Source organism: Chiloscyllium punctatum, chromosome 34 (assembly GCF_047496795.1).
Source record: "Chiloscyllium punctatum isolate Juve2018m chromosome 34, sChiPun1.3, whole genome shotgun sequence".
NCBI classification, from domain to species: domain Eukaryota; kingdom Metazoa; phylum Chordata; class Chondrichthyes; order Orectolobiformes; family Hemiscylliidae; genus Chiloscyllium; species Chiloscyllium punctatum.
Window position 1 is genome coordinate 76,159,554 of NC_092772.1, and position 13,168 is coordinate 76,172,721.

The 13,168-nt window shown below is 47.0% G+C and overlaps 1 long non-coding RNA gene across 1 annotated transcript in view; it reads right to left on the reverse strand.

Annotated features, from left to right (window-relative positions):
* The window catches only part of LOC140458937 (uncharacterized), a 40,718-nt gene extending 27,877 nt beyond the window's left edge, over positions 1 to 12,841 (reverse strand). The window contains exons 1-2 of the long non-coding RNA XR_011953791.1: positions 12,789 to 12,841; positions 12,044 to 12,150 (exon numbers count right to left, since the gene is read on the reverse strand). This is a non-coding gene — a long non-coding RNA (uncharacterized lncRNA). The remainder of the gene's footprint in view (positions 1 to 12,043; positions 12,151 to 12,788) is intronic.
* Positions 12,842 to 13,168: the final 327 nt, after the last annotated feature.

Below are 13,168 nucleotides of genomic sequence, written 5' to 3' on the forward strand. Positions count from 1 at the left end.
CCATGCCAACGAGGAATCCTAAACGAATGGATTCCCATTTACCAGCTATTGGCCTGTATCCATCAAAACCCTTCCTATTCATGGACCCAATTGGAAGCCTTTTAAATGTTGTGATTTTTCAGCCTTCACGACTTCATCTGGTAACCCCTCCCATACACACACCACACTCAGCTTGAAAACGTTGCCTTTTAGATCCCTTTTAAATGTTTCCCCTCTCAATTTAAACCCAGGTGCTCTAGTTTTGGACCCACCTAACCTGAGGAAATAGGACCCCGGCTGCTCACCTTATTCACACCCCTCGTGATTTTATATATCTCCATGAAGTCACCTCTCAGTCTTTGACTCTCCAGAGAAAATAGCCCCAGCCTGTTCAGCCTCTCCCTGTCGGCCAAATCCTCCAATCTTGGCAACGTTTTTGTAAATCTTGTCCAAACCTTTTCAAGTTTCACAACATCCTTCCCAGAACAGGAAAATTCAAACTGAAAACAGAATTCCAGAAGTGGCTTAACCAATGTCCTGTCCAGCCACAATATGACATCCCAGCTTCTGTATTCAATGCATTGACCAATAACGGAGAGCATTAATGGAGTCCCATTTGCCAGCGGTTCACCCTTATCCCTCTAAATCGTTCCTCTTCATGTACCCAATCAAATGCCTTTTAAATGCTGCTGTACTAGACTCCACCCCTTCCTCTGGCAGTTCACTCCATACTTGCAATGCCCTCAACATGAATAAGATGCCCCTTAGATCCCTTTTAAATCTTTTCCCTCTCACCTTAAGCCTGTACCCTCTAGTTCTGGACCCACCGAACTTGGGAAAAAGTCCCTGACTGCTCACCTTATCCATGCCCTTCATGATTTTATAAGATCACCGCTCAGACTCCAACTCTCCAGGGAAAATAGACAGCCTATTCAGCCTTGCCCAATAAGATCAAACCGTCCAACCCTGGCAAAATCCTTGCAAATGTTTTCTGAACCCTATCAAGTTTCTCAACGTTATTCCGAGAACAGAGAGATTGGAACTGAAAACAGAATTCCAGAAGGGCCTCAATCAGTGCCCTGTCCAGCCACAATATGACGTTACAACAGCTGCATTCAATGCATTGACCAATAACGGGGAGCATACCAAATGCTGCATTCACTCCCTTACCTACCTGTGACTCTACGTTCAAGGAACTATGAACCTGCATTCCAAGGTCCCTTTGTTCAGTAACGTTCCCCAGGACTTTACCATTAAGTGTATAAGTCCTGCCCTGATTTGCCTTTCCAAAATACAACAGCTCACATTTATCTAAATTGAACTCCGTCTGCCATTCCTTGCTCCAATGGCTCATCTGATCAAGATCCTGTTGTATTCTGAACTAACCTTCTTTATTCTACACATCCAATTTTGGTGTCTTCTGTAAACCTACTAACCATACCTCATATATTCACATTCAAGTCATTTATTTAAGGGCCCAATATCCATCCTTGCAGCACATTGCTGCTCACAGGCCTCCAGTCCGCAAAGCAACCCTCCATCATCATCCTCTGTCTCCTACCTTCCAGGCAGTTTTGTAATGGCTTGCTCTCCCTGCATTCCATGTTATCTAACCCTGCGAACCAGTCTGCTTTGTGGAACCTTGTTGAATGTTCATATAAACAACATTCACTACCTGGCTTAATCAATTTTCTTTGTCACTTCAAAACACTCACTCAAGTTAGTGAGACCCAATTGTGTATGTACAAAGCCACATTGACTCTCCCTGATCATTCCTTACCTTTCCAAACACATGGATATCCTGTCCCTCAGAATCCCTTCCAACAACTTGCCTGCCACTGACTTCAGGCTCACTGTTTTCTTGTTCCATGGCATCTCCTTACCACGTTTTTAAAAATAATGGCACCTCACCTGTCGCTATCAATGATACAAATACCTCAGGAGAGGCCCAACAATCACTTCCCTAGATTTCCAGAAAGTTCCAGGATACACCTGATCAGGTTCCAGGGCTTTATCCACCTTGATGCGATTTAAGACATCCAGTACCACCACCTCTGTAACATGGACACTTTTCAAGTTACCAGTGTTTATTTCTCCAAACTCTCGAGCTTCATATACTTCACCAATAAAAATGACGTGAAATATTTGCATATCTTTTGCACCCCCTGTGGTTCCATAGACAGCCTTGTTCAAAACCATACCCTGAGCCCATCTGCCTGACCTGTCAGGTCTCTTGCACTGAAATAAATGCAGTGTAACTGGTCCATCGCACCTCATTCTGTGACTTGCTCTTGCCTGCCTTGACAGTCTGACCTGTGAACAGTACCAGCCTCAGACTCACCTCTTTTCTCACTATCCCTTTAGGATTACCCCGACTCCCTCACTGGTTTAATGCCTCCCGAGTGGCACTAGCAAATCTCCCTGCTCGTCAGGACCCCATGCTTTCACCTTCCTACGCCATTGGTACCAATGTACAATGACCTCCCACTGGTTATTTTCCCTTTTGAGAATATTCTGCTCCCTCAGAGACATCCTTGACACTGGCACCAGAGCGGCACCACCCCATTCTGATGTCTCACTGTCAGCTGCAGAAACGGCAGACTGTGCCCCTGACTAGAGAGTCCCCTCTCACCATCGATCGTGTGGAACTGGATATACTTCACATTATGTTAGAAGCCAGTCTCAGTACCAGTAACTTGGCTGTCAGTGCTACATTCCCCTGAAAGTGTATTACCACCTACATTTTCCAAAACCGTATACTTGTCTGAGATGGGGATAGCCACAGGAGACTCCTGCAGTACCAACCTACCCCTCCTAGCTTTCCTGGAGGTAACCCATCTACCTGACTGTATCTGCAGTATCCTGCATTCCTGAGACTGCCACCTATCACACCGCCCACCCCACCCCCGGCTCCTGTCAATTCTTCACTGCCTTTAATCACTCCTCCACCAATCCATACGTTCCAATAGGATTTGCAATCACACTTCCTGCAGACAATTATCAGGATCATTGAAACTCTCCCTAATCTCCCTCATCTGACAGGAACAGCACGCCACTCTACAACAGGCCATCTCTCCGCCTTAACAATCGACAGACCAAGACAAAGGCACAGTCTTACTGCTCGAAAAATACTGCCCGAGAATAACTTAATGCTTACGTTTTATATCTTAAACATTTAATCAAGAGACCCTAAGACATTAAAAAGAAATAGTCACCTGACTCACGATTGTAGATTTAATAAAATAAAACCGACTAAGATTGATATTTGAAGAGACTGAAACTCACTGAGCTGATCCCCGGCTCTGAGTACTTCCAAGGGTGAGGTCTCTCTGAGGGCAGCTGTGAAATGTCACTGTTTCTCTTCTCTGCCCACTCCATTTCCAGAGAGGTTTTTTAACTTCACAACAAGTCAGCTCAGAGAGGTCACTGCTTGGTTTTATTCCCTGGGGGTTGCCCTTGCTGCCCAGACCAGTATTTATTGGCCACCTTTACTTGTCTTGGAGAAAGTGGTGGTTAACCGCCTCCCTGAAATGCTGCAGTCCATGTACACCACAGTGATGTTTGGACAACAATCCCCCTCTGGCCCCACAACCCTCCCTGTCTCTGTAATCTCCCTCCGGCTTCAGAAATTACATGGCCGTGGCTTAAGGTTTTTATTTGGATTCATTTTTGTTTAATAACACACCCCCCCCCCCGAAAAATAAGTGAAATATTTCGCCCTCAAACAAATTTCTGTTGATTGACCTTTTGGAGAGGCTGACACATGGACGTTGCAGTATTTTATCTCACATTGTACACGTAGAATGATGGAACTTTATTTTAAACATTGCTAAAAAGGGAGGCAATGGCTTAATGGTATTCCTGCCAGATGAGTGATATGTACAGTGTTCCGAGGATTAGGGATAGAATCCCAACATGGCTGATGGCAGCATCGGAATTCAATACAATCTAGAATGAAAAGGCGAATGATGACCATGAAACTATTGTTGATTGTTAGTAACCCATCTGGTTTACTAATGTCCTGTAGGGAAGGAAACGGTCATTCTCACCTGGTCTGGCCTACATGTGACTCCAGACCCACAGCAATGTGGTTAACTCTCAACTGCCCTCAGGAAAAAAATACTTTAAAAACAGTTAAAAAAGTACTCCGCAGGTATCACTTAAAAACTGGCTGTTCCCATTGGGACTGTGAATTTCTGAACGGCCTGAACTAAAACGGAGTTTCAGCTTCACCTTCTCCCTGTCTCACATCAGTCTGTTTACACCCAACTCCAGAACACTCTCATTGAGCCAAGCAGCCCTCAGTGCAGCCCTGTCATTTTGATTGTCTGCTCATACCTGCACTGCCCTCAGCCTCCTGTACTGTTCCAATGCATCTCAAATGGGAGCTCAGGGACAGCACCTCATCTTTCAATTCAGCCCTTTGTAACCCCAGAGTCAACATGGACCTCAGCAATTTCTGAACGAACAGACAGTTGTCAGAAGCTGTAACATTCCACCTGAAAAGGTACTGGAATTTGAGTCCAAAAGGATTTTTAATGGGAAGTTTACAGCTTAACATCATGAAGTGGGTGATTGGGTCTAAATCTGAGAGTTCTTACAAAGAGACGAGGTGTAATCTGGATAAACCTGTGCTCCCTCTCAGGCCAATATCTCCTTCCTCTGCTGCAGGGCCCAGAACAGAGCACACACCCAAAGGGTGATCCAACCATGAATTTGTACATCTTTCTGCTTAACAAAAATGTTGAAGATATTTTACCACAAACAGATCAGACAAACCTTTCTCCTTCCACAGTTTAAAGCCAATGATATTCAGATCCTGATGACTCCATTGACTGTAAAAACTTGCTTTTGAGATCCCAGCCTCAATCATTCTGATTTAATATCCTACGAAATGAATTCACAAAACAAAACTTTCAGTCAGTGCAGGAAGAATATAAAGACATACTTTTCGCTTGGTACGTGCTTGATGTGTAAATGCCTCTCTTCAAATCGCACCCCCCCCCTTCCGAGGAAGGGGACATGCACATGCGCCTCACCTGTACCTTGCCCCTAATAAAGATGGCGGCCATATCCCAGGACCTATCACCGCCTGAGGGCCGCAGCCATTTTCCCATCTGCTGCAAACGCGGGACCGAGAGTTTCTAATTCAGACTAATGACCCACACAGAGGGTAATTAAAACTTCCCAGTCTAAAGTGATTCATTGGGCCCCAAGATCCCATACTACCCGCGGGAGCCTGTGCCCCATAACCTGAGCCACCTAAGGAATTTTAATTTTGTTTCTTTCAAAGATGTGAAAAGAAGGGCCCTGTATAGACTGCTGCTGCACACCGTCCACCTCTTCTCCCTCATCCACCGTCCGGACACGCCTTGGCGTGCCCATATGCCACCGGGTGGTGGGGATCCCCAGTGGAGGGCTCTCTACGCAGGAGTCCTCCCCCTTTCTCTCGGGTATCTGGGGTGGAGGGTGTTGCACGCAGCAGTCCCCTGCAACCGCAGATTGCGGTGGTTCACGGACTCCCAGCCCAAGTGCTTGTTCTGTGGCGCTGTGGAGTCCGTGGACCATGTATATATTGGGTGTGGGCGTTTGCACTCCCTTTTTGATTTTCTTAAAAACCTCCTCCTCTGCTTTTGGTTGCACTTCAGTCCCACGCTCCTGATCTTTGGGCACCCGGTACGGAGGAGGGAGGGCAGGTCCGAAGACCTCCTCGTGAGTCTGCTCCTGGGCCTGGCCAAACTGGCCATCAACAGGTCCAGGCAGCGGGCTGTGGAGGGGGTCGTTAGGGCCGACTGCCTGCCCCTCTTCCGTGGTTACGTTAGAGCCCGGGTGTCCTTGGAGAAGCAGCACGCGGTGTCCACCAACACCCTGGAGTTGTTCAGGGAGAGGTGGGCGCCACAGGGAGTGGAGTGCATTATTTCCCCGTCCAACTCTATTTTGATTTAGTCCCTACCCTCCCCTTCACTGTTTTGATCACATAGCATTGCCCTTTGATGTGAAGGGCGGTGCTTGTCACTGGCCACTCGGGTGTTTTCCTATCTTCCTGGTGGTGGAAATTGAATAAAGATTCGTGCACTTTGTGTCTTTCACTGTATCTCACACCTGCACACACACACCATGGGTGCTGGGGTAAAAATAAGTACTACCGCAGTTTAAAAAAAATTAACAGGAGATTGGGTGATAATAAAAAAAAAGAAAAAAAGACATAAACATGAGATTGCATATGGCCATACTAGAAAAAAAAAGTGTATCATTATCTGCGTCTCCAAAGGCACTCTCCCCTTCCCTGTTTGCATCTCCCATATTCACCAACGGCCAACTCACGTGGCACTGCATCGGCAGAGTTACTGGTGACCTGTCATCCCATTGGCCACGCCCCTCATTCACTCCCATTGTTTGGATGACCCGCTGGTTCCACTTGGTCGACCAGTCCCACCACCTTTTCCTAATGGTCTAAAGATGCCATCAATCAGCTGGACCCCATTGTGAGGTCAGTGTCGGGATCCTCCCCCTATCTGAATCAAACCCAGAAGGTCGGCCCGGACGTAATTTCACATTGGCCCCAAGGTCCCGTACTTCCCGCGGGAGCCTGTGCCCCACAACCTGAGCCGCCTCCGGAATTTTAATTTTGTCCCCTTAAGGGATATACAAAGGAAGGCCCTGTATCGACTGCTGCTGCACACCGTCCACCTCTTCTCCCTCATCCACCGTCCGGACACGCCTTGGCGTGCCCATTTGCCACCGGGCGGTGGAGAACCCCAGTGGAGGGCTCTCTACGCGGGAGTCCTCCCCCTTTCTCTCGGGGATCTGGGGTGGAGGGTGCTGCACGCAGCAGTCCTCTGCAACCGCAGATTGCGGTGGTTCACGGACTCCCAGCCCAACTGCTTGTTCTGTGGCGCTGTGGAGTCCGTGGACCACGTATATATTGAGTGTGGGCGTTTGCACTCCCTTTTTGATTTTCTCAAAAACCTTCTCCTCTGTTTCTGGCTGCACTTCAGTCCCACGCTCCTGATCTTTGGGCACCCGGTACAGAGGAGGGAGGGCAGATCCGAAGACCTCCTCGTGGGTCTGCTCCTGGGCCTGGCCAAACTGGCCATCAACAGGTCCAGGCAGCGGGCCGTGGAGTGGGTCGTTAGGGCCGACTGCCTGCCCCTCTTCCGTGGTTACGTTAGAGACCGGGTGTCCTTGGAGAAGGAGCACGCGGTGTCCACCAACACCCTGGAGTCTTTCAGGGAGAGGTGGGCACCGCAGGGAGTGGAGTGCATTATTTCTCCCTCCAACTCTATTTTGATTTAGTCCTTACCCTCCCCTTCACTGTTTTTAAAGAAAAAAAAAGAAGAAAAAAAATCAAACCCAGAAGGTGTGTGGATGGTGTCAATCAGGAACAACAAGCAGAAGGTGCTGGGAAATCTCAGCAGGTCTGGCAGCATCTGGGAACCGAAATCTGTCCAGTGACCCTTCCTCAGATCCGATGGGAGCTGGGAAAATTAGAATCCTGATAGTGTGGAAACATGCCATTCGTCCCAAAAGGTCCACAGCGTTCCTCCGAAGGGTATCCCACCCAGACCCATTCCCCTACCCTATTACTCTACATTTCTCCTGACTAATGCACCTAACCAACACATCCCTGAGCATTATGGGAAATTTAGCTTGGCCAATTCAACTAACCTGCAGATCTTTGTATTGCAGGAGATAGCGGTTAAAGAGTAAATAATAGGCAGGGACAGAACCCAAAGAGAGACTGGAACATTTGGAAAGACAAAGGAGTGGATTATGATCTGGCTGGGGGGATGCATAGCTATTAATGAAGGGGTCAGGAACCTGTGTCTGGCAGCATCTCAGTGGAGGTGGTGGAAATGGTGACTGACGATCTACGTTCTGCTGCAAAACAGACCCTGAGCTTCCAGCTGCCTGCCACTTTAACACACGAACCTGTTCCCTGGCCAACATCTCTGTCTCACGTTTACTGCAGTGGTCCAGTAAAGCCAGTTTTTCAAGGACTGCAATTTCCCCTCCCACATAGTCAATACCATCGAATGTGTCTCCTCCAATTCTCGCACCTCTGTCTTTGAAATCCACACCTCCAACTGCAACAAGGATCGAACCCTCCCCAAGTCCTTACCTTCCACCCAGATACAACACATCATCCTCTGCTTTTTCCACCACCTACAATCAAACCCCACCATCAGATACTTAAGGGGTTTGACAGGATAAATAGTGAGAGGATGTTTCCCATCATGGGGGAGTCCGAAACCAGATTCTGTGTCAGTCGCGCAATAAAGGGTTCCGTTTCAAATTCATCAAGTTTAAGGCGACACCGACGCGGGTAAGGGGTTTCAGTAGCAATGGAGCTGGGGTGAGGAGGAGACAAACAACGTTTAAGAGATTGGAATTTCTGGTGTTTGTGATTGTGTAGGTGTCTAATCAGAAGGTCAGCTTGAGGTCAGATATGACAGCAATATTGTGAAGAGTGTAGTTCTGCCTCAGACAGTTCCCAGTGGGAGGGAGGGACTCAGCAGTAAGGGAAAGGAATTTGTAAGGCAATGGGTTTAACCATTACAATGTTTCATTAGAGGAAACTGCACCTAATCGAGTAGTGGGAGTGTGGTTAGCAGTTTGATAACTGAGTAACAGTGGTTTAATGGAGAGGGATGATGGGGAGGAAGAGTTGGGCATCGTCAGTGTACATGTCAAACCCAACATGGTGCTTTTGCACAATGTCACCTCCTGGCATTGTACGTGAGATACAGGAGGGACCAAGGACACCAAATGCAAGAAATTCAGAAAGGAAAGGGAGAGCGGAGATGGAGCAGGATTTTGGAAGAGAAGGGCATAACCAAAAAAGACAGAACAAGGAACAATATCTGTGAATCGGTGAGGGGGACTGATGATGAGGAGGAGGAAAGAGAGTTGGAAAGTCTGTAGTTTAGTGAGATTAGAGTAAAGGGTCAAGATGAGCTCTGATAAGGTTTGACATGAGATTGGAGAAAGATGTCAGTTTAGGACAAAAACCAGGAACATTCCGTGACGCAGTTTGGCTCCGTGGGCTAGTGGGAGGGAGGGAAGCAGCAGATTGGATTATCTCAGTCTTAGTGACAGCGAAACTCCATGTGCTCCAAACTCTTGTTGTTGGAGAGAAGGATGGAGGAGACAGGATGATGGACAGTATTTCACAAAGAAACAAAACCAGAGTAAGTGATATTTAAAGTGAGTGAACAAACCTAATGTATTTAACGTTTATCCAAAATATTACAACAAACGACTGAAGTCCTGGTTCGAATCCCATCTTGGCAGATGGTGGAGTCTGAATTCAAGAAAAAAATAACTGGAATTAGGAATCTCCTGATCTCCATGAAACCATTGTCAATGGCGAAACAAATCCTGCCAACCTGACAGTGGCCCAGCCAGCTACTCATTGTATTAATCACTGCAAAGTCTCAACAAAGGAATGAAACTGGATGGACCGCTTGGTATCTAACAAGGCACCAGAAAATACAACCACAGAATCAGCCCTCTCGATGGTGGAACGTCCTCCAGACGAACATCTGGTTTTTGGTGCCAAAATGTGCAGAGCTGTCTCACCGACCAATCAAGGAAGAGCCCGACATAGTCATACTCACAAAATCAACCCTTACAGACAATGACCAGACACCATCATCACCATCCCTAGATAGAGAGTGTGATGCAGGAAAAGCACAACAGGTCAGGCAGCGTCCAAGGAGCAGGAGAATCGATGTTTCGAGCCTAAGCCCTTCATCAGCCTGACCTGCTGTGCTTTTCCAGCACCACACACTCGACTCTGATCTCCAGCATCTGCAGTCTTCACTTTCTCCTAAAATCTCTGGATATGTCCTGTCCCACCGGCAGGACAGACGAGGCAGAGGTGCTGGCACAGTGGTGTACAGACAGGGAGGATTTGCCCTGGGAGTACTCAGCATTGATTCCGGACACCAGGAAGTCTCACGGCTCCAGCTGATAACCACGTCCCGTACTCCCTCGGCTGATGAATCAGTTATCCTTCATGTTGAACAATATTTGGAGGAAGCACTGAGGAAGTAAAATGGCATCAAACCTACTCTGGGTACAGGATTTCAATGTCCACAATCGAGACGAGCTCTGCAACAGAATTACTGACTGAGCTGGTCAGGTCCGAAAGGATATAGCTGCTCAACTGAGTCTGCAGCGGGTGGTGAGGGAACCAACAAGAGGGAAAAACATACTTGATCTCATTGTTATGAATTGACTAGCTGCAGATATATCTGTCCATGACAGTATCGGTACGAGCGACCATCACACATTCCTTTTGGAGTCAAAGTATTGCGTTAAAGTTGAGAAAAACCGCCATTGTGTCAAGTGACACTATCACCGTTCTAAATGGGATAGACTTTGAAGAGATGTAGGATCTCAAACTGGACATCTCTGAGGCACTGTGGGACATCAAAAGCAGCAGAACTGTACTCCAGCGCAATCTATAATCTCATGGGATTGTAAATTCCACTCTCAACCATCACAATGTACAGTAAAGGAGGGCATGCCAAGAGCAGCACCAGGCATAACTAAAAATGACGTGCCAACCTGGTGAAACTACCAAACAGGACTATCTGCATTTCAAACAGCATCAGCAGCAAGCAACAGAGTTAAGTGATCCCACAACCAATGGAACAGATTGGAGCTCTGCAGTTCTACCACACCCAGTTGTGAAAGGTGATGGAGAATTAAACAACTCACTGGAGGAAGCATCACAGATATCCCCACCCTTACTGATGGAGGGGCCTCACACATCCATTCACCAGATAAGATGACAGCATTTGCAGCAATCTTCAGCCAGAAGTGCAAAGTGGGATGATCCATCTCAGCCTTCTCCAGTGGTTTCCAACATCACAGATGTGAGTTTTAAAGCAGTTCAGTTGAGTTTGAATAACATCAAGAAATGGTTAAGTCGTGCAAAGGCTACGGGCCCTGCCAATATTCTGGCAATAATACTGATGGCTTGTGCTCCAGAACTTGCCACCCACCAATCCAAGTACCGCTCCAGCACTGGCATCTACCGACAATGTGGAACATTGCCCAGGGATGTTCAACACAAAAACACAGGGCAATCCAACCCAGGCAATTTCCATCTATCAGCCCACACTCGATTAGCAGTAAAGTGATGGAAGATGTCATCGACAGGGCTACCAAGCAGCAGATGCTCAGTAACAGCCAGCTGAGTGACACTCATTTTAGGTTCCACCAGGGCCACTCAGCTCTCGATTGTGTTACCGCCCTGATTCACAATCTGGCAACCAGCTGAATCCCAGAGGCGAGGTGAGGTGAGTGTGATAACTCAATCCCAGTCCAAGACCACTATTTCTAGCTGATTCCACCCTTGTCTCAGGTCATGTCATCTCATCCACTTTGTGTTATCTCCAGCCTTCATTTTCTAAACATACTCAGGGCCAGCTTCCCACATTCAACCTCCCTGTAATCTCATGAAAGTCTAAATCTCTGCTTGTTGATTCATCAAAAGGCTCCTAATTATAATCAACAGCATACAGCCATAGAGATGTACAGCAAGGAAACAGACCCTTCGGTCCAACCCGTCCATACTGCCCACATACCCCAACCCAAACTTGTCTCACCTGCCAGCACCTGGCCAATATCCCTCAATTTAAAATTCTCACACTTGATTTAATTCCTGGCTGTGATAATCCCTAGCTCCCTGCACCACACACACTTTGAGACCTCGACAACCCATTTTCTTCGAGACTCCCAACCATTTGTTAATTCATTACTTCACCTGTGTGGCTGTTTCTACAGTTGCTGAAGCAGCTTGGTCTGAACTTCGCAGCCAAAACCATACAGGTCTGCTTTCCACCTTTAAGACATCCCTCAAAACCTGCTTTTTGACAATGCTTTTGGTCACCTGACCTAATATCTCCATCTCTGGCCTTATGTCCAAAGTTCTCAACATTATTTTTGTGAAATTATAAGCATGACAATAAAAATACAAAGTGTTGTTGATTTAGACATTATTTTCAAATCATCACTGTTGCTGTAATGAATAATCTGTAATGTCTCTTACCCAACCACATTGTGGAAGCACCTTCACCACACAAACTGCAGCTGTACAAGAAAGTCAAACATCATCCTCTCCACAAGCAACAGGGCTTTGGCATTAATCACTGGTATCTGTGGAAGGAGAAACACAGTTGGTGTTTCAGGGAGTGCAAAACAGATTACAGGGAATGAAAATGGTGCAGAATTTGATAGACAGAAATGGAAGGAAAATACACTTGCTTGTTGGAAAAAAGAATTCTTGACTGTCAAATATATTCAAGAAAAAATTAATATGATAATAGTGCAGTACATGGTCAGGGGCTGGGCCGCAGTGAAAGACTCATTTACAAAGGGTCTATAAAAGTAATAATACATTAGTAAACAGACCAAAAATACACCCATGGTTCGAGACTAAGGAAGCTAGATATTGACAAAGTTGTCATGAGGGAGCCCAGAGGTGAATCAGAGCAGCATTGGCTGCTGTGATCCCAGTGACTCTATAATAGAGAAAGGCTGCACATGCGCCTGGCTGCACCTTGCCCCCTACAAAGATGGCGGCTCCGCACGTGTCCAGTGAATCGTTGTCCTGAATAAAGATGGCGGCGCTCACTCAGGCCTTCAGCCGCGCTGAGGCCATTCCCCATTTACTGCAAACACGCGACTGGGACGTTCAAATTTGTGTTTTCCAACGTGCACAATTTGTTTGTAAAACCTCTCCGCTCATAGCAACACAGTTTTTCTCCCGTTTCCCAGTTTATTTCTTTCCTTACCGTATCCTTTCTCTCCATAACTTCCCGAGCATTCATTCCAGCGACTCTGCTCCGCGCGCGAGGGTGATCACATGGTTTAGTTTGATTTTGATTGGTTGGAGGATCAACCTCCCGCTCGGTCACCCAGATCCGCCCACCGTCCTTTCATTGGTCCGGTGCTGACATCAATCACCCGGGGTCGCCTTTGATGACTAAAGCATGCGCAGTGTGTCCTGCTTTAGCTGATATGTTGGGTAATGGGATGGGAGAGTTTACTGAGGGGAAGAATTCCCTTGTGTGAGCTCTGCAGTCGATTTCCTTTATTCATGGAGGGAATTCCCTTCCTACTCATGACTGTATAGCTGTGATTGATGAATCAATCCCATCTGCATCAGTACAAA